Genomic DNA, 25,614 nt, shown 5'->3' with positions numbered 1-25,614 from the left:
TATCTCATAACTATCTATCTCATATCTATCTATCTATCTATCTCATAACTATCTATCTATCTATCTATCTCATAACTATCTATCTCATATCTATCTATCTATCTATCTATCTCATAACTATCTTCTTTCTTTCTTTCTTTCTTTCTTTCTTTCTTTCTTTCTTTCTTTCTTTCTTTCTTTCTTTCTTTCTTTCTTTCTTTCTTTCTTTCTTTCTTTCTTTCCTTCCTTCCTGTCATATGCTGGACCATCTGGGGGTGTACTATGTGCTTGGAGATTGTGGAAGGTATTATAAGATATGTTGAAGAATTGAGAGCTACGTTGGCCAGTTGGGTAACTGGGAATGTACGTCAGGCTCTCCCTATATTGTTATACAGTAGGGGCTCTCGGTTAGATCTGGTCGGTTCCCCTCCTGTATATGATCCTGAACAGCTGATTGGAGGTATGCACGCTATCAGTATACTGGAGATAAGTAACCGGCAGCAGTAGGTAGGCCTGGCAGAGACGATTGCTGTGTGTTAGGGTGCCACCACCATGTTAGGGTGCCACCACCATGTTAGGTAGAGATGTGTGGGGGGCACTTCTCGTGTTTTGGTTTTGGATCTGGATCACCGCTCGTATTTTGGATCTGGATTGGTTTTGCCAAAACCACCCTTTCGGGTTTTGGTTTTGGATCTGGATGATTTTGGGAAAAAAACACAAAAACCTCTAAAATCACAGAATTTGGGGGTCATTATGATCCTACGGTATTACTAACCTCAATAACATTCATTTCCACTCATTTCCAGTCTATTCTGAACACCGAACACCTCACAATATTGTTTTTTAGGCAAAAAGGTTGCACCAAGGTCGCTGGATGACTAAGCTAAGCGACCCAAGTGGGCGGCACAAACACCTGGTCCATCTAGGAGTGGCACTGCAGTGTCAGACAGGATGGCACTTTTAAAAACTAGGCCCCAAAGAGCACATGATGCAAAGATGAAAAATAAAAGGTGCAAGATGGAATTGACCTTGGGCCCTCCCACCCACACTTACTATATGGTGTATAAAAAGGACATGCACACTTTAACAAACCAATGATTTCAGTGTCAGGGTCTGCCACACGACTGTGACTGAAATGATTGGTTTGTTTGGGCCCCCACAAAAAAAGAAGCAATTAATCCCCCCCCCACCCACCAAAAAAGAAGCAATTAATCTCTCCTTGCACAAACTGGCTCTACAGAGGCAAGATGTCGTCCTCATCCTCATCATCTGATTCCTCACCCCTTTCAGTGTATACATCCTCCTCCTCATAGAGTATTAATTTGTTCCCACTGGAATCCACCATCACAGGTCCCTGTGTACTTTCTGGAGGCAATTGCTGGTAAATGTCCTCCTGGAGGAATTTATAATTAATTTTGATGAACATCATCTTCTCCACATTTTGTGGAAGTAACCTCCTATGCCGATCGCTGACAAGGTGAGCGGCTGCACTAAACACTGTTTCAGAGTACATACTGGAGGGGGGTCAACTTAGCTAAAATAAAGCCAGTTTGTGCAAGGGCCTCCAAATTGCCTCTTTATCCTGCCAGTATACATAAGGACTATCTGACATGCCTACTTGGATGCTATCACCGATATAATCCTCCACCATTCTTTCAATGGTGACAGAATCAAATGCAGTGACAGTAGACATGTCAGTAATCGTTGGCAGATCCTTCAGTCCGGACCAGATGTCAACACTTGCTCCTGACTGCCCTGCATCACCGCCAGCGGGTGGGCTAGGAAATTGTATCCTTTTCCTTGCAGCCCCAGTTGCGAGAGAAAATTAAGGAGGAGCTGTTGATGGGTCACGTTCCGCTAGAGTTGACAATTTTCTCACCAGCAGGTCTTTGCACCTCTGCAGACTTCTGTCTGCCGGAAAGAGAGATACAACGTAGGCTTTTAACCTAGGATTGAGCACGGTAGCCAAAATGTAGTGCTCTGAGTTCAACAGTTTGACCACCCTTGAATCCTGGCAAAGTGAATGAAGGGCTTCATCCACAAGTTCCACATACTTAGCGGAATCGCTCCATCTTAGCTCCTCCTTCAATTTCTCCAGCTGCTTCTGTAAAAGCCTGATGAGGGCAATGACCTGACTCAAGCTGGCAGTGTCTGAACTGACCTCACACGTGGCAAGTTCGAAGGGTTAGAGAACATTGCACGACACGGAAATCATTCTCCACTGCACTTGAGTCAGGTGCATTACCCCTCCTTTGTCTATATCGTAGGTGGATGCATAGGCTTGAATGGCCTTTCTCTATCGTCCTAAGTGGATGCTGGGGTTCCTGAAAGGACCATGGGGAATAGCGGCTCCGCAGGAGACAGGGCACAAAAAAGTAAAGCTTTACTAGGTCAGGTGGTGTGCACTGGCTCCTCCCCCTATGACCCTCCTCCAGACTCCAGTTAGATTTTGTGCCCGAACGAGAAGGGTGCAATCTAGGTGGCTCTCCTAAAGAGCTGCTTAGAGAAAGTTTAGTTTAGGTTTTTTTCTTTACAGTGAGTCCTGCTGGCAACAGGATCACTGCAACGTGGGACTTAGGGGGAAAGTAGTAAACTCACCTGCATGCAGAGTGGATTTGCTGCTTGGCTACTGGACACCATTAGCTCCAGAGGGATCGAACACAGGCCCAGCCGTGGAGTCCGGTCCCGGAGCCGCGCCGCCGACCCCCTTGCAGATGCTGAAGCGTGAAGAGGTCCGGAAACCGGCGGCTGAAGACTCCTCAGTCTTCATAAGGTAGCGCACAGCACTGCAGCTGTGCGCCATTTTCCTCTCAGCACACTTCACTGGGCAGTCACTGAGGGTGCAGAGCGCTGGGGGGGGGCGCTCTGAGAGGCAAATATAAACCTTATACAAGGCTAAAAATACCTCACATATAGCCCATAGGGGCTATATGGAGATATTTAACCCCTGCCTGACTGGAAAAATAGCGGGAGAAGAACCCGCCGAAAAAGGGGCGGGGCCTATCTCCTCAGCACACGGCGCCATTTTCTGTCACAGCTCCGCTGGTCAGAACGGCTCCCAGGTCTCTCCCCTGCACTGCACTACAGAAACAGGGTAAAACAGAGAGGGGGGGCACATTAATGGCTATATATATATATATTAAAGCAGCTATAAGGGAGCACTTAATATAAGGATATCCCTTGTATATATAGCGCTTTGTGGTGTGTGCTGGCAGACTCTCCCTCTGTCTCCCCAAAAGGGCTAGTGGGTCCTGTCTTCATTAGAGCATTCCCTGTGAGTTTGCGGTGTGTGTCGGTACGTGGTGTCGACATGTATGAGGACGATATTGGTGTGGAGGCGGAGCAATTGCCAAATATGCAGATGTCACCCCCCAGGGGGTCGACACCAGAATGGATGCCTTTATTTGTGGAATTACGTGATGGTTTATCTTCCCTTAAACAGTCAGTTGAGGACATGAGGCGGCCGGACAATCAATTAATGCCTGTCCAGGCGCCTCAAACACCGTCAGGGGCTGTAAAACGCCCTTTGCCTCAGTCGGTCGACACAGACCCAGACACGGGCACTGATTCCAGTGACGACGGTAGAAATTCAAACGTATTTTCCAGTAGGGCCACACGTTATATGATTTTGGCAATGAAGGAGACGTTACATTTAGCTGATACTACAGATACCGTAAAACAGGGTATTATGTATGGTGTGAAAAAACTACAAACAGTTTTTCCTGAATCAGAAGAATTAAATGACGTGTGTGATGAAGCGTGGGTTGCTCCTGATAAAAAGTTGATAATTTCAAAAAAGTTATTGGCATTATACCCTTTCCCGCCAGAGGTTAGGGCGCGCTGGGAAACACCCCCTAAGGTGGACAAGGCGCTCACACGCTTATCCAAACAAGTGGCGTTACCCTCTCCTGAGACGGCCGCACTTAAGGATCCATCAGATAGAAAGATGGAAGTTATTCAAAAGAATATATACACACATGCAGGTGTTATACTACGACCAGCTATAGCAACTGCCTGGATGTGCAGTGCTGGAGTAGTTTGGTCAGAATCCCTGATTGAAAATATTGATACCCTAGATAGGGACAATGTTTTACTGTCGTTAGAACAAATAAAGGATGCATTTATCTATATGCGTGATGCACAGAGGGATATTTGCACACTGGCATCTCGGGTGAGTGCTATGTCCATTTCAGCCAGAAGAGCCTTATGGACACGACAGTGGACAGGCGATGCGGATTCAAAACGTCACATGGAGGTTTTGCCGTATAAAGGGGAGGAGTTATTTGGAGTTGGTCTATCAGACTTGGTGGCCACGGCTACTGCCGGGAAATCCACTTTTTTACCTCAAGTCACTCCCCAACAGAGAAAGGCACCGACCTTTCAACCGCAGCCTTTTCGCTCCTACAAAAATAAGAGAGCAAAGGGCTTGTCGTACCTGCCACGAGGCAGAGGAAGAGGGAAGAGACACCAACAGGCAGCTCCTTCCCAGGAACAGAAGCCCTCCCCGGCTCCTGCAAAAACCTCAGCATGACGCTGGGGCCTCTCAAGCGGACTCGGGGACAGTGGGGGGCCGTCTCAAAAATTACAGCGCGCAGTGGGCTCACTCGCAGGTAGACCCCTGGATCCTGCAGATAATATCTCAGGGGTACAGGTTGGAATTAGAGACGGATCCTCCTCATCGTTTCCTGAAGTCTGCCTTACCAACCGTCTCTTCCGAAAGGGAGAGGGTGTTGGAAGCCATTCACAAGCTGTACGCTCAGCAGGTGATAGTCAAAGTACCCCTATTACAACAAGGAAAGGGGTATTATTCCACTCTATTTGTGGTACCGAAGCCGGATGGCTCGGTAAGGCCTATTCTAAATCTGAAGTCCTTGAACCTCTACATAAAAAAGTTCAAGTTCAAGATGGAGTCACTCAGAGCAGTGATAGCGAACCTGGAAGAAGGGGACTTTATGGTATCCTTGGACATCAAGGATGCGTATCTACACGTTCCGATTTACCCCGCACACCAGGGGTACCTCAGGTTCATTGTTCAAAACTGTCACTATCAGTTTCAGACGCTGCCGTTCGGATTGTCCACGGCGCCTCGGGTCTTTACCAAGGTAATGGCCGAGATGATGATTCTTCTTCGAAGAAAAGGCGTATTAGTTATCCCATACTTGGACGATCTCCTAATAAGGGCAAGGTCCAGAGAACAGCTGGAGACAGCTTTAGCACTATCTCAAGAGGTGCTAAGACAACACGGGTGGATTCTGAATATTCCAAAATCCCATTTAATCCCGACAACTCGTCTGCTGTTCCTAGGAATGATTCTGGACACGGTTCAGAAAAAGGTTTTCCTTCCAGAGGAAAAAGCCAAGGAGTTATCCGATCTGGTCAGGAACCTCCTAAAACCAGGAAAAGTGTCAGTACATCAATGCACAAGAGTCCTGGGAAAAATGGTGGCTTCTTACGAAGCAATTCCATTCGGCAGATTCCATGCAAGAATATTCCAAAGGGATCTGTTGGACAAATGGTCAGGGTCGCATCTGCAGATGCACCTGCGAATAACCCTGTCACCAAAGACAAGGGTGTCACTTCTGTGGTGGTTGCAGAAGGCTCACCTATTAGAAGGCCGCAGATTCGGCATTCAGGATTGGATCCTGGTGACCACGGACGCCAGCCTGAGAGGCTGGGGAGCAGACAACTGGGAAGCAGACTTCCTCAGCAGACACGATCTTCATCCGGGAGAGTGGGGTCTACATCCAGAAGTCTTCAACATGTTAATAGACCGTTGGGAAAGACCAATTGTAGACATGATGGCGTCTCGCCTCAACAAGAAACTGGACAAATATTGCGCCAGGTCAAGAGATCCACAGGCAATAGCTGTGGACGCACTGGTAACTCCTTGGGTGTACCAGTCAGTGTATGTGTTTCCTCCTCTGCCGCTCATACCAAAGGTATTGAAGATCATACGGCAAAGAAGAGTAAGAACAATACTAGTGGTTCCGGATTGGCCGAGAAGGACTTGGTATCCGGAACTTCAAGAGATGCTCACGGACGAACCGTGGCCTCTACCTCTGAGAAGGGACCTGCTACAGCAGGGTCCCTGTCTTTTTCAAGACTTACCGCGGCTGCGTTTGACGGCATGGCGGTTGAACGCCAGATCCTAAAAGGGAAAGGCATTCCAGAAGAAGTCATTCCTACCTTGATTAAGGCACGGAAGGAAGTCACCGTGAAACATTATCACCGCATTTGGCGAAAATATGTAGCGTGGTGCGAGGATCGGAGGGTTCCGACGGAGGAATTCCAACTGGGTCGTTTCCTACATTTCCTGCAATCAGGATTATCTATGGGTCTCAAATTGGGATCCATTAAGGTTCAAATTTCGGCCCTGTCAATATTCTTCCAAAAAGAATTGGCCTCTGTCCCTGAGGTCCAGACTTTTGTCAAGGGAGTACTGCATATACAGCCTCCTGTGGTGCCTCCGGTGGCACCGTGGGATCTAAATGTAGTTTTAGATTTCCTCAAATCCCATTGGTTTGAACCATTGAAAAAGGTGGATTTGAAATATCTCACATTGAAAGTGACTATGTTACTAGCCCTGGCCTCTGCCAGGAGAGTATCTGAATTGGCGGCTTTATCTTATAAAAGTCCTTATCTAATCTTCCATTCGGATAGGGCAGAACTGCGGACTCGTCCGCATTTTCTCCCTAAAGTGGTATCAGCATTTCATCTGAACCAACCTATTGTGGTGCCTGCGGCCACTAGCGACTTGGAGGACTCCAAGTTGTTGGACGTTGTCAGAGCCTTAAAAATATACATTGCAAGGACGGCTGGAGTCAGAAAATCTGACTCGCTGTTTATATTGTATGCACCCAACAAGTTGGGCGCACCTGCTTCTAAGCAGTCGATTGCTCGTTGGATTTGTAACACAATTCAACTTGCACATTCTGTGGCAGGCCTGCCACAGCCTAAAACTGTAAAAGCCCACTCCACAAGGAAGGTGGGCTCATCTTGGGCGGCTGCCCGAGGGGTCTCGGCATTACAACTCTGCCGAGCAGCTACGTGGTCGGGGGAGAACACGTTTGTAAAATTTTACAAATTTGATACCCTGGCAAAGGAGGACCTGGAGTTCTCTCATTCGGTGCTGCAGAGTCATCCGCACTCTCCCGCCCGTTTGGGAGCTTTGGTATAATCCCCATGGTCCTTTCAGGAACCCCAGCATCCACTTAGGACGATAGAGAAAATAAGAATTTACTTACCGATAATTCTATTTCTCGGAGTCCGTAGTGGATGCTGGGCGCCCATCCCAAGTGCGGATTATCTGCAATACTTGTACATAGTTATTGTTAACTAATTCGGGTTATTGTTAAGGAGCCATCTTTAAGAGGCCCTTTCTGTTGTCATACTGTTAACTGGGTTTAGATCACAAGTTGTACGGTGTGATTGGTGTGGCTGGTATGAGTCTTACCCGGGATTCAAAATGCCTCCCTTATTGTGTATGCTCGTCCGGGCACAGTACCTAACTGGAGTCTGGAGGAGGGTCATAGGGGGAGGAGCCAGTGCACACCACCTGACCTAGTAAAGCTTTACTTTTTTGTGCCCTGTCTCCTGCGGAGCCGCTATTCCCCATGGTCCTTTCAGGAACCCCAGCATCCACTACGGACTCCGAGAAATAGAATTATCGGTAAGTAAATTCTTATTTTTGCTGCTCCTCCATCCTCTGAAGCATATAGAGTGTTGAATTCCACCTCGTTACCACCTCTTGCTTCAGGTGATGGCAGGGCAGGTTCAGGAGTGTTTGCTGGTGCTCCAGCCTTCGGCACGCAGTGGCTAAATGTCGAAAGTGACCCACAATTTTTCGAGCCACGAACAGCATCTCCTGCACGCCCCTGTCATTAAAAAAAAAAAAAATCTGCACTGCCAAATTAATTGTATGTGCAAAACATGGGACGTGCTGGAATTTGCCCAGATGTAATGCACGCACAATATTGGTGGCATTGTCCGATATCACAAATCCCCAGGAGAGTCTAAGTGGGATACGCCATTGTGCAATGATGTCCCTCAGTTTTCATAAGAGGTTGTCAGCAGTGTGCCTCTTACGGAAACCGGTGATACACAGCGTAGCCTGCCTAGGAACGAGCTGGCGTTTGTGAGATGCTGCTACTGGGATTTAGGTGTCAGTTACGCTCTTACCCAAAGTTTCTGAACTTGACAATGACTTCTGATGAATGTGCTGCAGGTGACATATAACTTATTATGGATTGACAAAGGCAACAGATGGCTTGACACTTGTTGTCCGGATTTGTGGAGAAATAATTCCACACTGAAGAGGTGGCTTTTTTGGTATTTTGCCCAGGCATGACAATGGGCTTTTTCATCCCACGGACAACTGTCTCCCCCGGTGCCTGATTTTAACAAACCACATCACCATCAGAATCCTCCTAGTCAACTTCCTCCTCAGCACCAGCAACCAGTGCCGTAACTAGACATTTTAGCGCTGTGTACAAGAAACAGCATCGGCGCCCCCCCCCCTATATTTAATATAGGCTCAGGCGCGCAACAACAATATAGGGGCGGGGCTTCATGGGAAAGGGACATGGCCACAAAATAATATCAATTCATACAGTAGTCTCCATTATTCAAATTACCCTGTTACACATTACGGCAGCAGAGTCCCCCTTTTACACATTGCGTCAGGCAGAGTCCCCTTTTTACACATTGTTGCAGGCAGAGTCCCAATTTTAGTCATTGTTGCAGGCAGAGTCCCCGTTTTACACATTACGGCAGGCAGAGCCCCTCTTTTAACACATTACGGCAGGCAGAGTCCCCTTTTTACGCATTACGGCAGCAGAGTCCCCTTTTTACACATTACGGCAGAGGAGACCACATTTTACACAAACATAGCGCACTCCAATATACCTGTATCACCTGTGCCAGTCAGCAACAATTTCCTTATAAATAAAGTTTTTCTCTAGGGTAGAAATGTATGTCCGGTTTTGTTTCTATTTTTTATGGTATCCCTTGTGTACAGCTCTGGCAGCCCCACGGTAAAACTTACACACAATTCCTCCCAGTCAGCCACAGCCGGGGATCAGCATGGTCGCCCGGTAACATCGCAGCATTGAGGATGCTAAGGCAGCAGCGGGCTCTGGCAGCTGCCGGCATTCTCTGCCTGTCCCTCTTGCTGCCGGCAGCCCGGGTCTGCTTACCGTCACAAAGGCTGGACAGCGGTGGCGGCATTGTGTGGTTTGAGCCAGCTCACTGCAACATGATGGACAGCGGGACAGACTTAGCAGCAGCGGCGGGTGGGCAGGTCTCAGGTACCGCATCAAGGAGGAAACTTTGAAGCAGGGCACCACCACTCTCTTCTCCATCATGCTCCGGATAGCGGGCAGTTGCGCCCACACGGCTATTGCGCTGTGTGCAACGCCCCGCCCGCCCACACCTAGTTACAGCTCTGCCAGCAACACCCATATCTTCATCCTGGTGTACTTCAACAGTGACAGCTTAAATGCAAATGGTGGAAAGAGTCACCTCTTCCCATCCAGGTCAGGCATAGCAACCGCCAACACACTTGGACTCTCCTTGGGGATTTGTGATACCATCTTAGAACGCACAGTTCTTTGCTGTGCTTTTGCCAGCTTAACTCTTTTCATATTTCTAGCGGGAGGATGAGGGCTTCCATCGTCATGTGAAGGTGAACCCCTAGTCATAAACATAGGCCAGGGCATTAGCCGTTCCTTGCCACTCCGTGTTGTAAATGGCATATTGGCAAGTTTACGTTTCTCCTCAGACGTTTTAAATTTATTGTTTTGGGTCATTTCAATGAACTTTGGCTTTTTGGATTTTACATGCCCTCTACTATGACATTTGGGCATCGGCCTTGGCAGACGACGTTGATGGCATTTCATCGTCTATGTCATGGCTAGTGGCAGCAGCTTCAGAACTAGGAGGAAGGGGTTCTTGATCTTTCCCTATTTTATCCTCCACATTCTTGTTCTCCATTATTTTTCTGGAGTTATATAATAATATGCAGCACAGGAGAGTGTACCCCTACACCACACAGGGCAAACCCTGTAACAATTATTTGGATAATAACTCTTTTATTTGGAGTTATTATAATAATATGCAGCGCAGGAGAGCGTACACCGAAACCACACAGGGCAAACCCTGTAAAAATTATTTGGATAATAATAACAACCCTAAACCACACACACACGGCAAAGCCTGTCAAAATTCCACCCACAAAGGGCTTATAAGGGTTGAGATATTCCCCCCACCCCCCACTGAGGAGAGTTAAGACAGCCCACCCAGCTGTGGCTATAAAGAATGCATGGTGCTGGTGATACCAAGTAATGGAGGGGGGAGGACACAATGCTCTCTCTGTTCCTGGACTTCCTTGCAGTGGCAGTTGCTGAGCACCCCATTATTCAAGTAGAGGAGCCACATTAACTGCCACCCCTAAACACTGTCAAACATTGCTGAGTGTGGCTCCCCTGTTTGAATAATGGACTGCTCTAAAACTGCCACTGTCAAGGAAGTGCCGGCTCATGGTTCGGGAGATTCTGTGATGACTCAGTGGTATTTGCCATATATATATATATATATATATATATATATTAGATATAAGTACTTAACCAACCTACTTCCAGTCAGGAGAGGATAGTGTCTCAGTTATCAGAGGTTAATGTGTCACTTGAACTAAACTAAATAATAATAATATTGCACGCCACAGGGGTGTGCAAGGGTTAAGGGAGCGTAGCCCCCTACGATGGAGTGAAGAACGCCCGTATATATACTGTATATATATATATACCTAACCCATATATACATATATATATATATAGAAGCAATGTACGGCGGCACTCGGAAAAATTAACTGGTACAACAGAGTAGATTACAACGTTTCGGAGCTTTAATATTCCTCCGTCATCAGGTAAAATAAGTGATACAAACACATACCTTAAATAGGATCCCCACCACGTGTGTCACTCAGCGTGCAACTCCGGGACTCAGGCGCCTACTGATGACGTCCGTTCCCTTCCTTACATCGCCATAGCAATGCTCTAAACAAAAACAATCCCATTAAAAACAATGTGGTGAACTAGAAAGTTAGAAACACATGATAACCTCCACTATACTAATATCTGAACAATGGGGGACATTCCGAGTTGTTCGCTCGCAAGCTGCTTTTAGCAGCTTTGCACACGCTAAGCCGCCGTCTACTGGGAGTGAATCTTAGCTTCTTAAAATTGCGAACGAAAGATTCGCAATGTTGCGATAAGACATCTCTGTGCAGTTTCTGAGTAACTTGAAACTTACTCGGCATCTGCGATCAGTTCAGTGCTTGTCGTTCCTGGTTTGACGTCACAAACACACCCAGCGTTCGGCCAGACACTCCTCCGTTTCTCCAGCCACTCCCGCGTTTTTCCCAGAAACGGTAGCGTTTTTTCACACACTCCCATAAAACTGCCAGTTTCCGCCCAGAAACACCCACTTCCTGTCAATCACAGTACGATCACCAGAACGAAGAAAAAACCGTAAGTAAAATTCCTAACTGCATAGCAAATTTACTTGGCGCAGTCGCAGTGTGAACATTGCGCATGCGCACTAAGCGGAAAATCGCTGCGATGCGAAGAAATTTACCGAGCGAACAACTCGGAATGACCCCCAATATACAGTAATCTAATTTACATAATGCATAAGTATGAATTAATAAATAGCACATTGTACAAATATTTGTTGAAAAGAATTTCATGAGACACAAAATCATATAAAGCAAAATCAACATCTGCTAACCATTTATCAGAGATATCATAAGATACTTATAGAATTCATAAAAAACAGTGTAATCCCAGGGTTTCATTCAACCCCCTGGGGGCCAATGTCAATAGTTCGTGAATCCACCTGGAATCCCTTTGCAATAATCGTAGCGATCTATCTCCCCACCCCACCCCCATACCCACCTCTCCCCCCGCTACATCCCTGCACCCTCCAACCCACCTACACCACCACCGCATCTGCCCCTCCTGCACCCGCCCCTCCCCCATCCGCAGCACCCCTGCTCCCGCCCCCCCAACCCTTGGAACCCCCGCAGCCGCCTCCCACCCCAAACCGCAGCACCACTGCACCCACCCCTGCCTCCCCGCACCTATCCCCCCACCCATGGCACCACGCCCCCACCTGCAGCACCCCTCCCTCCCCCACCCACGGCACTCCCATACCAGCTTCTCCCCCAGCTCCCCCACCCCTCCCACACCTGCATCACCCCTGCTACCGCACACCCACCTCTCCCCTACCTGCAGCATCCCCACCCGCACCCGCAACCGTGGCACCCTAAGCGGCTCTGCTACCTGTGGGCACTGTGTGTATAAGCGCCTCTGCTACCTGTGGGTATTGTGGGTATAAGCGGCTCTGCTACCTGTGGGTATTGTGTGTATAAGCGACTCTGCTACCTGTTGCCATTGTGTGTATAAGCGCCTCTGCTACCTGCGGGTAATGTGTGTTTAAACAACTCTGCTGCCTGTGGGCACTGTGTGTATAAGTGCCTCTGCTACCTGTGGGTATTTTGTGTATAAGCGGCTCTGCTACCTGTGAGTATTGTGTGTATAAGCAACTCTGCTACCTGTGGGCACTGTGTGTATACGCGGCTCTGCTACCTGTGGGTATTGTGTGTATACACGGCTCTGCTACCTGTGGCCATTGTGTGTATAAGCGGCTCTGCTACCTGTGGGCACTGTGTGTATAAGCGCCTCTGCTGCCTGTGGGCACTGTGTGTATAAGCGCATCTGCTACCTGTGGGTATTGTATGTATAAGCGGCTCTGCTACCTGTGGGTATTGTGTGTATAATCAGCTCTGCTACCTGTGGCCACAGCACTTTGGTGTCTTATCTACAGTGCATTGCTGTTAATCATCTGGTACGTTATGATGCAGACACTAGCAGTATATACTACACTATGTTATTCATTGTGCCCTGCGGCCACTCTGCACGCCCTCACAAAGGGCTACGCCCCCCCTTGACAATCGCACGCCCTTCCCCCTTGCAATATTTACCCACTGCCATAAAAAATTTTTACAGGTAATACTCCATATAATAACAATTATAGCACAGCTGAAGCCCGTGCAGGGGTTAACGGGTCGTAGCCTCTTGTAACGGTATTTTCTCTCTAACACCTTCCCTCTCTTTATCCTCTCCCTACCACCTTACCTCTCCCTATCCTTTACCGATCGCACAGCGTTTCTGTACATTCCCCCCCCCATGCCTCTCTATCTTTTCTCAACCAGACACCATTTCTGTATGCCCTCTATACTGCCCTGCGTTTCTGATTCTGTTATCTACCGGCCTGCGTATGTTCAAAGGCCTGCAGTAGCCCCTAACGACGGTGTGAAGAGCGCCCGTAGGGCGCGATGAATCACCTAGTATATATATATATATATATAATGTGTGCATGTGTGTGTATTTGTGTGTATGTGTGACTGCGGCATAATGTGTGTAAGCGTCACTGGTACAGGAGGCGTTACGTGTGTAAGCGGCACTGGTACAGGGGGCGTTACATGTGTAAGCGGCACTGGTACAGGGGGAGTTACGTGTGTATGCGGCACTGGTACAGGGGGTATACGTGTGTAAGCGGCACTGGTACAGGGGGTGTTACGTGTGTAAGCGGCACTGGTACAGGGGGCGATATATGTGTATGTTATGTGTGTATTTGTGTGTATGTGTGACTGCGGCATAATATGTGTAAGCGTCACTGGTACAGGAGGGGTTACGTGTGTAAGCGGCACTGGTACAGGGGGCGTTACGTGTGTAAGCATCACTGGTACAGGGGCATTACGTGTGTAACCGTCAGTGGTACACGGGGCATATATAAGTATGTTATGTGTGTATTTTTGTGTATGTGTGACTGCGGCATAATATGTGTAAGCGTCACTGGTACAGGGGGGCATTACATGTGTAAGCGTCACTGGTACAGGAGGCATTACGTGTGTAAGCGGCACTGCTACAGGAGGCGTTACGTGTGTAAGCGGCACTGGTACAGGAGGCGTTACGTGTGTAATCGTCACTGGTACAGGGGGCGTTACGTGTGTAAGCGTCACTGGTACAGGGGGCGTTACGTGTGTAAGCGTCACTGGTACAGGAGGTGTTACGTGTGGAAGCATCACTGCTACATGGGGTGTTACTTGTGTAAGCGTCACTGGTACAGGGGGGCGTTACGTGTGTAAGCGACTCTGGTACAGGGGGCGTTATATGTGTAAGTGTCTCTACTACAGGGGGTATTATGTGCGCTGTCCCTTTGTAAAGTATGCGAGGGTGCAAATTTATAGTTTCCAGGGGGGCGCCGAACACCCTAGCACTGGCCCTGACTGCACCCCCACTGCACTGCACAGCACTGTCACCTTTTACATTGATTCAACGTCCAGACATTACCCTACGCGATATCACCCACTCAGGGCCGGTTCTAGACCTTGTGGCGCCCAGGGCGAAAGTTTCCTGTGGTGCCCCCCCTCCAGGTAAAATACAGTTGGTGCACGTCGAGGGCGCGCTCCCCAAAACAGGGGCGTGGCTTCTTCATAGGGAAGGGGCGTGGCTTCTTCATAGGGAAGCGGCGTGCCCAGTTATCCCTCTGTACTTGTGCCCTGCTGTAGCTGTGCCCCCAGTAGTTGTGCCCCCAGTAGCTGTACTCCCAGCAGCTGTGCCCCCAGTTAATTTTCCCCCAGTAGCTGTTCCCCCTGTAGCAGTGCCCCCTTTTAGTAGTGCCCAGCAGCTTTTGTTCCACCTGCGCTGCGACTAGGGAGTGGGGATTGTTGATGCAGGAGGGGGCAGGCGGACTGGCAGCAGGACATAGGATGCTGCAGTGAAAAGCCCCCTTTTCAATTGTTGGAGGGTGTGTTGCTGCAGATGCAGTGGGGCCTATTTTGGGGTGTGGACCTGGAGCTGCAGCACCATCAGCCCCATTGTTAATCCTTCTCTGGGAAAACACAGCACAGCAGCCAAAGGGCAGAGCCTCCCATTGGATGTAACCTGTGTGGGAGGGCGTTTCTCACCCAATCAGCAGTGGACTGGTTGTTATAGACCTGCTGCTAACCCAATGAGAGCTCCTAGCCACGCCCAGCGTTATACACACGGGCACAGAGTCACAGATCTGCGCTATTATATAGGAGATTAGAGATGTGCGGCGGGCACTTTTCGTGTTTTGGTTTTGGATCTGGATTCCCGCTCGTGTTTTTAATCTGAATTGGTTTTGCCAAAACTACCCTTTCGGGTTTTGGTTTTGGATCTGGATGATTTTTGAAAAAAACATGAAAAACACTAAAATCACAGAATTTGGTGGTCATTTTGATTCTATGGTATTATTAACCTCAATAACATTAATTTCCACTCATTTCCAGTCTATTCTGAACATCTCACAGTATTGTTTTTAGGCCAAAAGGTTGCACCGAGGTCGCTGTGTGACTAAGCTAAGCGACACAAGTGTGCGGCACAAACACCTGGCCCATCTAGGAGTGGCACTGCAGTGTCAGACAGGATGGCACTTTTAAAAACTAGGCCCCAAACAGCACATGATGCAAAGATGAAAAAGAGGTGCAAGATGGAATTGTCCTTGGGCCCTCCCACCCACCCTTATGTTGTATAAACAGGACATGCACACTTTAACAAATCAATTATTTCAGCGACACGACTGTGGCTGAAATGATTGATTTGCTTGGGCCCCCACCAAAAAAGAAGCAATTAATCTCTCCTTATACAAACTGGCTCTACAGTGGCAAGATGTCGTCCTCATCCTCAGAGTTCCCCCTCCCCTTCAGTGTTTACATCCTCATCCTCACAGAGAAATAATATTCAAACAAACAAAACCACATCATTTAGGTGTCAGTGGACTGCTTACGCTATTACTCAAAGTTTCTGAACTTGACACTGACTTCTGATGAATGCGCTGCAGGTGACGTATAAGGAAGGATGTTCCTAGGTGGTTAACACCCTTACCCATACTTATTATGGATTGGCAAAGGCAACAGATGGCTTGACACCTGTTGTCCGGATTTGTCGAGAAATAATTACACACCGAAGAGGTGACTTTTTTGGTATTTTGCCCAGGCATGACAATGGGCTTATTCATCCCATGGCCAACAGGTGTCTCCTCCTGTGCCTGATTTAAACAAACCACCTCACCATCAGAATCCTCCTCGTCAACTTCCTCCTCAGCACCAGCAACACCCATATCCTCATCCTGGTGTACTTCAACAGTGACATCTTCAATTTGAATATCAGGAACTGGACTGTGGGTGCTCCTTCCAGCACTTGCAGGTGGCATGCAAATGGTGGAAGGTGCCACCTCTTCCCGTCCAGTGTTGGGAAGGTCAGGCATCACAACCGCTGACGCACTTGGACTCTCCTTGGGGATTTGTGATACCATCCCAGAGCGCACAGTTCTTTGTTGTGCTCTTTCCAGTTTAACTCTTTTCATTTTTCTAGTGGGAGGATGAGGGCTTCCATCGTCACGTGAAGCTGAACCACTAGTCATGAATATAGGCCAGGGCATTAGCCGTTCCTTGCCACTCCGTGTCGTAAATGGCATATTGTCAAGTTTACGTTTCTCCTCAGACGATTGAAATTAAGTTTTTGGGGTCATTTTACTGAACTTTGGCTTTTTGGATTTTACATGCCCTCTACTATGACACTGGGCATCGGCCTTGGCAGACGACGTTGATGGCATTTCATTGTCTATGTCATGGCTAGTGGCAGCAGCTTCAGCACTAGGAGGAAGTGGTTCTTGATCTTTCCCTATTTTATCCTCAAAATGTTTTTTCTCCATTATTTTTCTGGAGTTGTATTATAATATGCGGCACAGGACAGCGTACCCCTACACCACACAGGACAAACCCTGTAAAAAATTATTTGGATAAAAACCCTTTTATTTGGAGTTATTATAATAATATGCAGCACAGGAGAGCGTATCCCTAAACCACACACACACAGCAAAGCCTATAAACATTATTTGGATAATAACCCTTTTATTTGGAGCTATTATAATTATAGGCAGCACAGGAGAGCGTACCCCTACACCACACAGGGCAAACCCTACAAAAATGATTTGGATTAAATATTAATAACCCCTTTATTTGGAGTAAATAATATACAGCACAGGACAGCACCACTGGACTTATACGGCAGTACCCCTGGACTTATACGGCAGTAACGCTGGACTTATACGGCAGTACCCCTGGACTTATACAGCAGTACCGCTGGACTTATACGGCAGTACCCATGGACTTATACAGCAGCACCGCTGGACTGGACTTTTATAGCAGTACAGCTGGACTTATATGCAGTACCCCTGTACTTATACTGCAGTACCCCTGGACTTATACGGCTGCACCACTGGACTGGACTTATACAGCAGTACCACTGGACTTATATGCAGTACCGCTGGACTTATACGGCAGCACCACTGGACTGGATTTATATGGCAGCACCACTGGACTGGACTTATACAGCAGCACCACTGGACTTATGGCAGCACAGGACACCACCACTGCACTGATGCAGCACAAGAAAGCACCACTGGACTGGACTTATACAACAGCACCACTGGACTTATGGCAGCACAGGACACCACCACTGCACTGATGCAGCACAAGACAGCACCACTGGACTGGACTTATACAGCAGCACTGGACTTATGGCAGCACAGGACACCACCACTGGACTGGACTTATACAGCAGCACTGGACTTATGGCAGCACAGGACACCACCACTGGAGTGACTGGACTGATGCAGCACAAGACACCACCACTGGACTGATGCAGAACAAGACACCACCACTGGACTTATGGCAGCACAGGACACCACCACTGGACTGATGCAGAACAAGACAGCACCACTGGACTGATGCAGAACAAGACACCACCACTGGACTTATGGCAGCACAGGACACCACCACTGGACTGATGCAGAACAAGACAGCACCACTGGACTGATGCAGAACAAGACAGCACCACTGGACTGATGCAGAACAAGACAGCACCACTGGACTGATGCAGAACAAGACAGCACCACAGTAATGATACAAAAGAGCAGGTCGCCACCCCACGCGCCACGCCACTTTCCCGCACAGACAATGAGGAGACACGTTCTCTCGCTACACTCTCCAGGACTGGAGTGAAAATAGCAGCGACGGCGGCTCCTTATATGGAATCCAAAACCTGCGAGAATCTGACAGCGGGATGATGACTTTTTGCCTCATTCTGGTTTCAGAGTCTGGCAGGAAAATCCGAGCCGGACTCGGAGCGTGAAGTTCAGGGGGGGTTCGGTTCTCAGGGAACCAAACCCGCGCTCATCTCTAGTGTTAGGGTGCCACCACTGCCAGTGAATACATTTAGAATAACAAGTTGTATGTAAATATTTTGCAACATAATATGGGATCATGGGGGTCATTCCGAGTTGATAGCTCGCTAGCTATTTTTTGCAGCGCTGCGATCAGATAGTCGCCGCCTATACGGGAGTGTATGTGTGCTTTGCAAGTGTGCGAACGCACAGCAGCGATCAGATCGGAATGACCCCCATAGTCTCCAGAGCCATAGGCATGTGTGTAGGGCCCTGGAGACTATGGGGGTGACACAAACACAGATATAGAATTAACAATTATGACTAAGGGGGTCATTCCGAGTTGATCGCTCGCTAGTAGTTTTTAGCAGCCGTGCAAACGCTATGCCGCCTCCCACTGGGAGTGTATTTTAGCTTAGCAGAAGTGCGAACGGTTGTATCGCAGAGCGTTTGCAAAACATTTTTGTGTAGTTTCAGAGCAGCTCAAAACCTACTCAGCGCTTGCGATCACTTCAGACTATTTAGTTCCTGTTTTGATGTCACGAACACGCCCTGCGTTCGCCCAGCCATGCCTGCGTTTTCCCTGGCACGTCTGCTTTTTTTCGAACACTCCCTGAAAACGGTCGGTTGCCACCCAGGAACTCCCCCTTTATGTCAATCACTCCACAGCCACCAGTGCGAATGAAATGCATCGCTAGACCCTGTGCAAAACTGCATCGTCGTTGCGCCCGTAAGTCGTGCGTGCGCATTGCGCCACATACGCGTGCGCAGAACTGCCATTTTTTTAGCCTGATTGCTGCGCTGCGAACAAATGCAGCTAGCGATCAACTCGGAATGACCACCTATAAGTGCTCAGTCCTACGGCGGTGCCTTATAGACAACAAATGTCCTGCAGATATTTTTATTATCATGATTTCCCCCCACTTGAACATTTCTAAAGACATTATTGTATGGTGATACAGATGGAGCCAGCTCATCTAGGCTTCTCTGCTGCACCTAGGTGCACCAAGGCGTATTAGAATAAGACTTTCATCTATTGTTCTCAGCTGCAATACAATACAGAGAGAACAATACAGCAGGGGATTAAGTCATTACAGCAGGGGATTAAGTCATTGCAGCAGGGGATTAAGGCCCTCATTCCGAGTTGTTCGCTCGGTAAAAATCTTCGCATCGCAGCGATTTTCCGCTTAATGCGCATGCGCAATGTCCGCACTGCGACTGCGCCAAGTAAATTTGCTATGCACTTAGGAATTTTACTCACGGCTTTTTCATCGGTCTGGCGATCGTAATGTGATTGACAGGAAATGGGTGTTACTGGGCGGAAACAGGCCGTTTTATGGGCGTGTGGGAAAAAACGCTACCGTTTCTGGGAAAAACGCGGGAGTGGCCGGAGAAACGGAGGAGTGTCTGGCCGAACGCTGGGTGTGTTTGTGACGTCAAACCAGGAACGACAAGCACTGAACTGATCGCAGATGCCGAGTAAGTCTGAAGCTACTCAGAAACTGCTACGAGGTGTGTAATCGCAATATTGCGAATACATCGTTCGCAATTTTAAGATGCTAAGATTCACTCCCAGTAGGCGGCGGCTTAGCGTGAGCAAATCTGCTAAAATCCGCTTGCGAGCGAACAACTCGGAATGACCTCCTAAGTCTGACTGCCCGGGCTCAGGTAATCCTAGTGAAGGGATAGATGAGAAGGGCTCCATCTGTATTTGCACCACAGCGGGCAAGCAGTGTTATTTATAAGATGCATGTCTGTTGTTATGTACGAGAGCGCTTCTGTTACGTCTGATATTCTGTACAGCGGTGTGTCTGGACTTTGTAAACGCTGCCCATTGATTTCTCTGCTTGGTATTTGCAGTAGATTTCCACCTTGTGAATGACTCGGACCTCACGCCGGGGAGAGGCGCAGGTAAGAACAGGCTGGCATTTCACTTCTTGGGGGAGATCTCACTCCTCCGTAGCGCCAGGGAATACGTACACCCAACTCTGCCGCATAAAGTGCCACTTGATATTTTGAAAAGCAAAAATGACTGGGTAATGAGCATGATAAAAGGAGAGCGTCCGGGGACGCGTCAGGTAATGGCTGTGAAATAATGAAACAGCCTAATTAGAATTTCAATCTCTTATGAAGATAAAGACTAATTTTTTTCATTAAATAAAGAAAGAGAATGCGGAGCAGAAATGTAAGTACGCTCTGATCAAACACTGCTTTATTACCATACGCACGCAGGTAACGCGTTCTCTGCCGCCCTTCCATTCTCACTCATTTCAGAGGCGTAAAAGTGTTTGTTCAATGTAGAATGACATTCTCAAGGAGACTGTTTAAATGGGAACAGTGCCTAAACTGTGGAATCTCTTAAAGGACCACTAACCCCCAAATTGCAAACCTTGAAGGTTATTTTGAATTAAGACATTATTAAACTTTCATTTTTTTTATGGGATATGAGGTGTCATTCCGAGTTGATCGCTCGCCAGGGCCGGTTCAAGGGCGCAGAGCGCCCCGGGCAGGAAAGGGGCGTGGCCTAATACAGGGGGCGTGGTGAGTCACGCCCCCTGTACATTGAAAGCGCCGCTTGAATGCTGAGCGGTGCGCGATGACGTCATCGCGCACCGCACAGCAAAAGGTCCTCTCCACGAAGAGAAACTAGACGCTATGCGTCTAGTTCCCTTCACAGGAGGCGCCGAGGACGGGGACGGCAGCGGGCAGCGGAGGCGGACGGGGGACACAGCGGGCAGCAGTGGCGGATCTTGCCACGGTGCGGCGCCCTCCGGATGGCGCCAGCGCCCTCCGGAAGGCGGCGCCCCGGGCAAAAGTCCTGCTTGCCCGTGGCAAGAACCGCCACTGTCGCTCGCTAGCTAGTTTTTAGCAGCCGTGCAAACGCTATGCCGCCGCCCACTGGGAGTGTATTTTAGCTTAGCAGAAGTGCGAACGGTTGTATCGCAGAGCGGCTACAACATTTTTTTGTGTAGTTTCAGAGCAGCTCAAAACCTGCTCAGCGCTTGCGATCACTTCAGACTATTCAGTTCCGGATTTGACGTCACACACCTGCCCAGCGTTCACCCAGCCACGCCTGCATTTTTCCAGCCACGCCTGCGTTTTTCCTGGCACGCCTGCGTTTTTCCGCACACTCCCTGAAAACGGTCAGTTGACACCCAGAAACGCCCCTTTTCCTGTCAATCACTCTGCGGCCAGCAGTGCGACTGAAATGCATCGCTAGACCCTGTGCAAAACGACATCGTTCGTTGTGCCCGTACGACGCGCGTGCCATTTTTTAGCCTGATCACTGCGCTGCGAACAAATGCAGCTAACGTTCAACTCGGAATGACCCCCATGATCCAGGTGAAAAACAAAGGGATAAGGGGCATATTCATCATGTTAATTAAAGGGGCCAGGGGGCAAGGCTGTTTCTAGACAATTTGGCTCCCAGTGCGCCACCCCCCACCCTCCTTCCCCCACCTACAGACATTCAAAAATGCGCCCAACCCCCAATAGACATTAAAAAGAAAACTATTTTGCGGCGTGCGCTCCCGACGAGGGGCATGGCCTTCCTAAAATGGGCATGGGCTTGCTAAAGTGGGTGTGACCTTGCAGGAAAAGACTACCTTACACCCCAGTTTTTGGCCCTGCAACAACAGACCTCGGCCACAAGTTAAAAATAAATAAATTCCACAATATTAAGCACCACACAGTAATTCCCCCTGCACCATATTATGCCCTGCAGTAAAGCTTCTATTTACTTTTAAATTACCTGCTCATTGCCAGGTGTTTCATGCGCTGGGTGTCATGCTCGTTGCCAGGGGTTTCATGCACTGGGTGTCATGCTCGTTGCCAGGGGTTTCATGCACTGAGTGTCATGCTCGTTGCCAGGGGTTTCATGTGCTGGGTGTCATGCTCGTTGCCAGGGTTTTCATGGGCTAGGTGTCATGCTCGTTGCCAGGGTTTTCATGCGCTGGGTGTCATGCTCGTTGCCAGGGTTTTCATGGGCTGGGTGTCATGCTCGTTGCCAGGGTTTCATGCGCTGGGGTCTTTACTGTACTTCACTATATGAACCCTTTCTCTCACATGCATACATAATCTGGGTGCAACTGCCAATCGCCCCAAGAGAGAGCCAGACCAGAATTATCTCTGTAGACCATCCTGTAAACAACAGCGCCGGATAAGTGATACCTATCTCTTTTTTCTTCTGCATGTTGTGGTGGAGGTTGGAGGAATCCTCCTTTTTGGGTATTCACCAATTTGGCTGCACATTGATATTATAGCGCACTAGACCGCAGTGTCACATCTTGTTTTGTATACTTTCATGTGCTGGGTGTCATGCTCGTTGCCAGGGGTTTCATGCACTGGATGTCACGCTCGTTGCCAGGGGTTTCATGCGCTGTGTGTCATGCTAGTTGCCAGGGTTTTCATGCGCTGGTGTCATGCTCGTTGCCAGGAGTTTCATGTGCTGGGTGTCATGCTCGTTGCCAGGGGTTTCATGCGCTGGGTGTCATGCTCGTTGCCAGGGGTTTCATGCGCTGTGTGTCATGCTAGTTGCCAGGGTTTTAATGCGCTGGGTGTCATGCTCGCTGCTAGGGGTTTCAGGCTCTGGGATCCATGCTCGTTGCCAAGGGTAATGCTCATTGTTAAGGATAATGCTCGTAGCCTAGGGGTTTATACGCACTGACGGGTGCTCCCCCTCCTCCCAGTTATAGTATTCCACTCGGGAGGCAGAGTTTTGCGAAATGATGCGGTTGCGTCATGACATCACAACACAACGCAACCACATCGTTCTGCAAAACTCTGCCCCCCCCCCTCCCCCGAGCGGAGTACTGTGTAAGAGTGAGGAGAGGGCGCAGGATAGGGTACACAAAGCGGGCATCCGCCCCTTACAATTGCACGGCTCACCCACCGCTACAAATGGCACTGCTCAGCGGCACCCAATAATCAACATTCTGACTTGCCGCGATGATGAATTGCTCTGGCGCGGAGACAGCTGATGCAAAAATCAGTTGTCTCCATGAATCTTTTCACTACTGAATTAATAGCAGAGAAAAAAAAAATCTGTCAGTGACAGCAATAGTGCGCCTGTGCAGGGTTCACGCAGGTGCACTAGCCCACAGCGTCCGGCGGAAGAAGGCCAGCGGCGAGGGATCCAGGAGGATCCCTGATCGCAAGCCGGACCTGCTTCCCATAGGTAAGCAGCGTGTGTGAGAGAACAGTTGCCATCTGTAGATGGCAAATGTTTTCGCAGTCAAGATCCAAAAATATAGTATTTTTGGAGCTTGATAAAGCAGGACCTCATACTAGTGTATGGGGTTGCTAGGCCAACTTGGGAGTGAAAGGTAAGCAGAAGAATGGGCACAAAATGTAATTTTTACAAAAGATGGTGAAAAAACTTTTGTAGAATTTAAGTGATGATGCATATGTGCCCCTAAGAGAGTTAGGCATAGCTGAGTACATACAAACACTTCAGGAGTTTCAGTTATGTAATGCAGCTCTACAATAGTTACATATTTTGGCACTGGATGGAGATGTGGCAATACAAATCACTTAACAGTGCTATATTTGTTCAATATTGCGGTCAACAACGAGGCGGCTGAAAGGGGACATTATTAATATTTATAAATACATAAAGGGACAATACAAGGATTTAGCAGATGATCTGTTTATCAAAAAAGCACTACACAGGACACGAGGATACCCCCTGAGGTTAGAAGAAAAAAAAAATCATGCACAATTGAGGAAAGGGTTCCTCACAGTAAGAGCAGTAAGGATTTGGAATTCTCTACCAGAGAAGGTAGTAATGGTGGATTCAATCAATAAGTTTAAAAATGGATTAGATAAATTCCTAACTCAAGGAAATATCCAAGGATACAGCATTTAAATTATATAAAAATGTTATAATACAGGTTGAAGTTGATGGACATTTTGTCTTTTTTCAACCCTTATCAACTATGTAACTATGGGGGTAAGTCAGACCTGATCACTGCTGTGCACTGTTTTTGCACAGCGGGCGATCAGGTCTGAACTGCGCACGCACCGCAATGCACAGGTGCGATGGTCCACAGCGACAGGGAGCGCCGGGCAGCAACGGGATGGTGTGAAAAATCCGATCGCACCGGCAATCGCAAGAAGATTGACAGGAAGAGGGCGTTTGTGGGTGGCAACTGACCATTTCTAGGGAGTGTCCGGAAAAATGCTGGAGGGACCTGACGTTTTGTGGGAGGATTTGTAACGTCAGCTTCGGCCCCGATAATCGCTGCGGCTGAGTAAGTTCTGGGCTGCGCGAGACTGCACAAACTGCAAATTACCCCTCATCCTGTAGGTGGCAACTACCTGATCGCAGGGATGCAAAAAACGCACCCTAGCGATCAGGTCTGAATTTACGTCTATGTAACAACAGTTTCCAATAGCAGAACAGCGTTCTCTATAGCAGAATGTAACATGTCAGTTGGAATAGCCAGCACATGACATGACATCTAATGTCCTTCATATCTGACAGGGTATGACATCCTTCCTGGTACACCTGGTTCTTAAATAAGCTTCACAACCAAAAGCAGCATGGGGTGATGTCCAGAGATTGGGCTGGCCGAGCTATCTGAAAGTAGTGACTGGTTTTTCTTCTAGAAACTGTTACCTTAGCAGCTGCAGCACCACACTGCCACCTGGTGACAGAATGTGTAACTAACCATATATATTTTACTACATGAACAATATAGCCTGTGAAGCATCAGTTAGCTAAATTTCTCACTTTACATTTGAACTCGCTACAGAGTGCTAGAAGTATGGATGATTTAATTTCAACGCGTGTGTGTGTGTGTGTGTGTGTGTGTGTGTGTGTGTGTGTGTGTGTGTGTGTGTGTGTGTGTGTGTGTCAGTGTATTTGTGTCTATAGATAGATAGATAGATAGATAGATAGATAGATAGATAGATACATAGATACATAGATAGATACATAGATAGATAGATACATAGATATATTTCAACACTCTTTTCATCCTCCTACTCCACTACCTCTCGTCTTGATCCTGTACCCTCACAAATAAATAAAACTCTGTCTCCTGTGCTTATCCCAACCGTAACTAAAATCTGTAATCTCTCTCTCTACTGGTATCTTTTCTTCTCTGTTTAAGCATGCACTGATTATTCCCATTCTAAAAAAACAAAACTCTGACCCAAACACACTCTCTGTCCCATTTCTCAGCTACCATGTCCCTCCAAGCTACTTGAGAGACTTGCCTACACTCGCTTTACACACTTTCTGAACTCCCACAACTTATTAGACCCACTTCAGTCAGGCTTTCGTGCCCAACACTCCACAGAGACAGCACTGACCAAAGTAGT

The 25,614-nt window shown here is 48.2% G+C and overlaps 1 long non-coding RNA gene across 1 annotated transcript in view; it reads right to left on the bottom strand.

Annotated features, from left to right (window-relative positions):
• LOC134969872 (uncharacterized) overlaps nucleotides 1–25,614 on the bottom strand; it is a 90,606-nt gene that overhangs the window by 47,496 nt on the left and 17,496 nt on the right. Inside the window, exon 2 of the long non-coding RNA XR_010189539.1 lies at nucleotides 10,927–11,030. This is a non-coding gene — a long non-coding RNA (uncharacterized LOC134969872). The remainder of the gene's footprint in view (nucleotides 1–10,926; nucleotides 11,031–25,614) is intronic.

The sequence above is a fragment of the Pseudophryne corroboree genome, chromosome 11 (genome assembly GCF_028390025.1).
Source record: "Pseudophryne corroboree isolate aPseCor3 chromosome 11, aPseCor3.hap2, whole genome shotgun sequence".
Taxonomy (NCBI): domain Eukaryota; kingdom Metazoa; phylum Chordata; class Amphibia; order Anura; family Myobatrachidae; genus Pseudophryne; species Pseudophryne corroboree.
The sequence above is the reverse complement of the archived record's forward strand: the minus strand, read 5'-3'. Positions and strand labels throughout refer to the sequence as shown.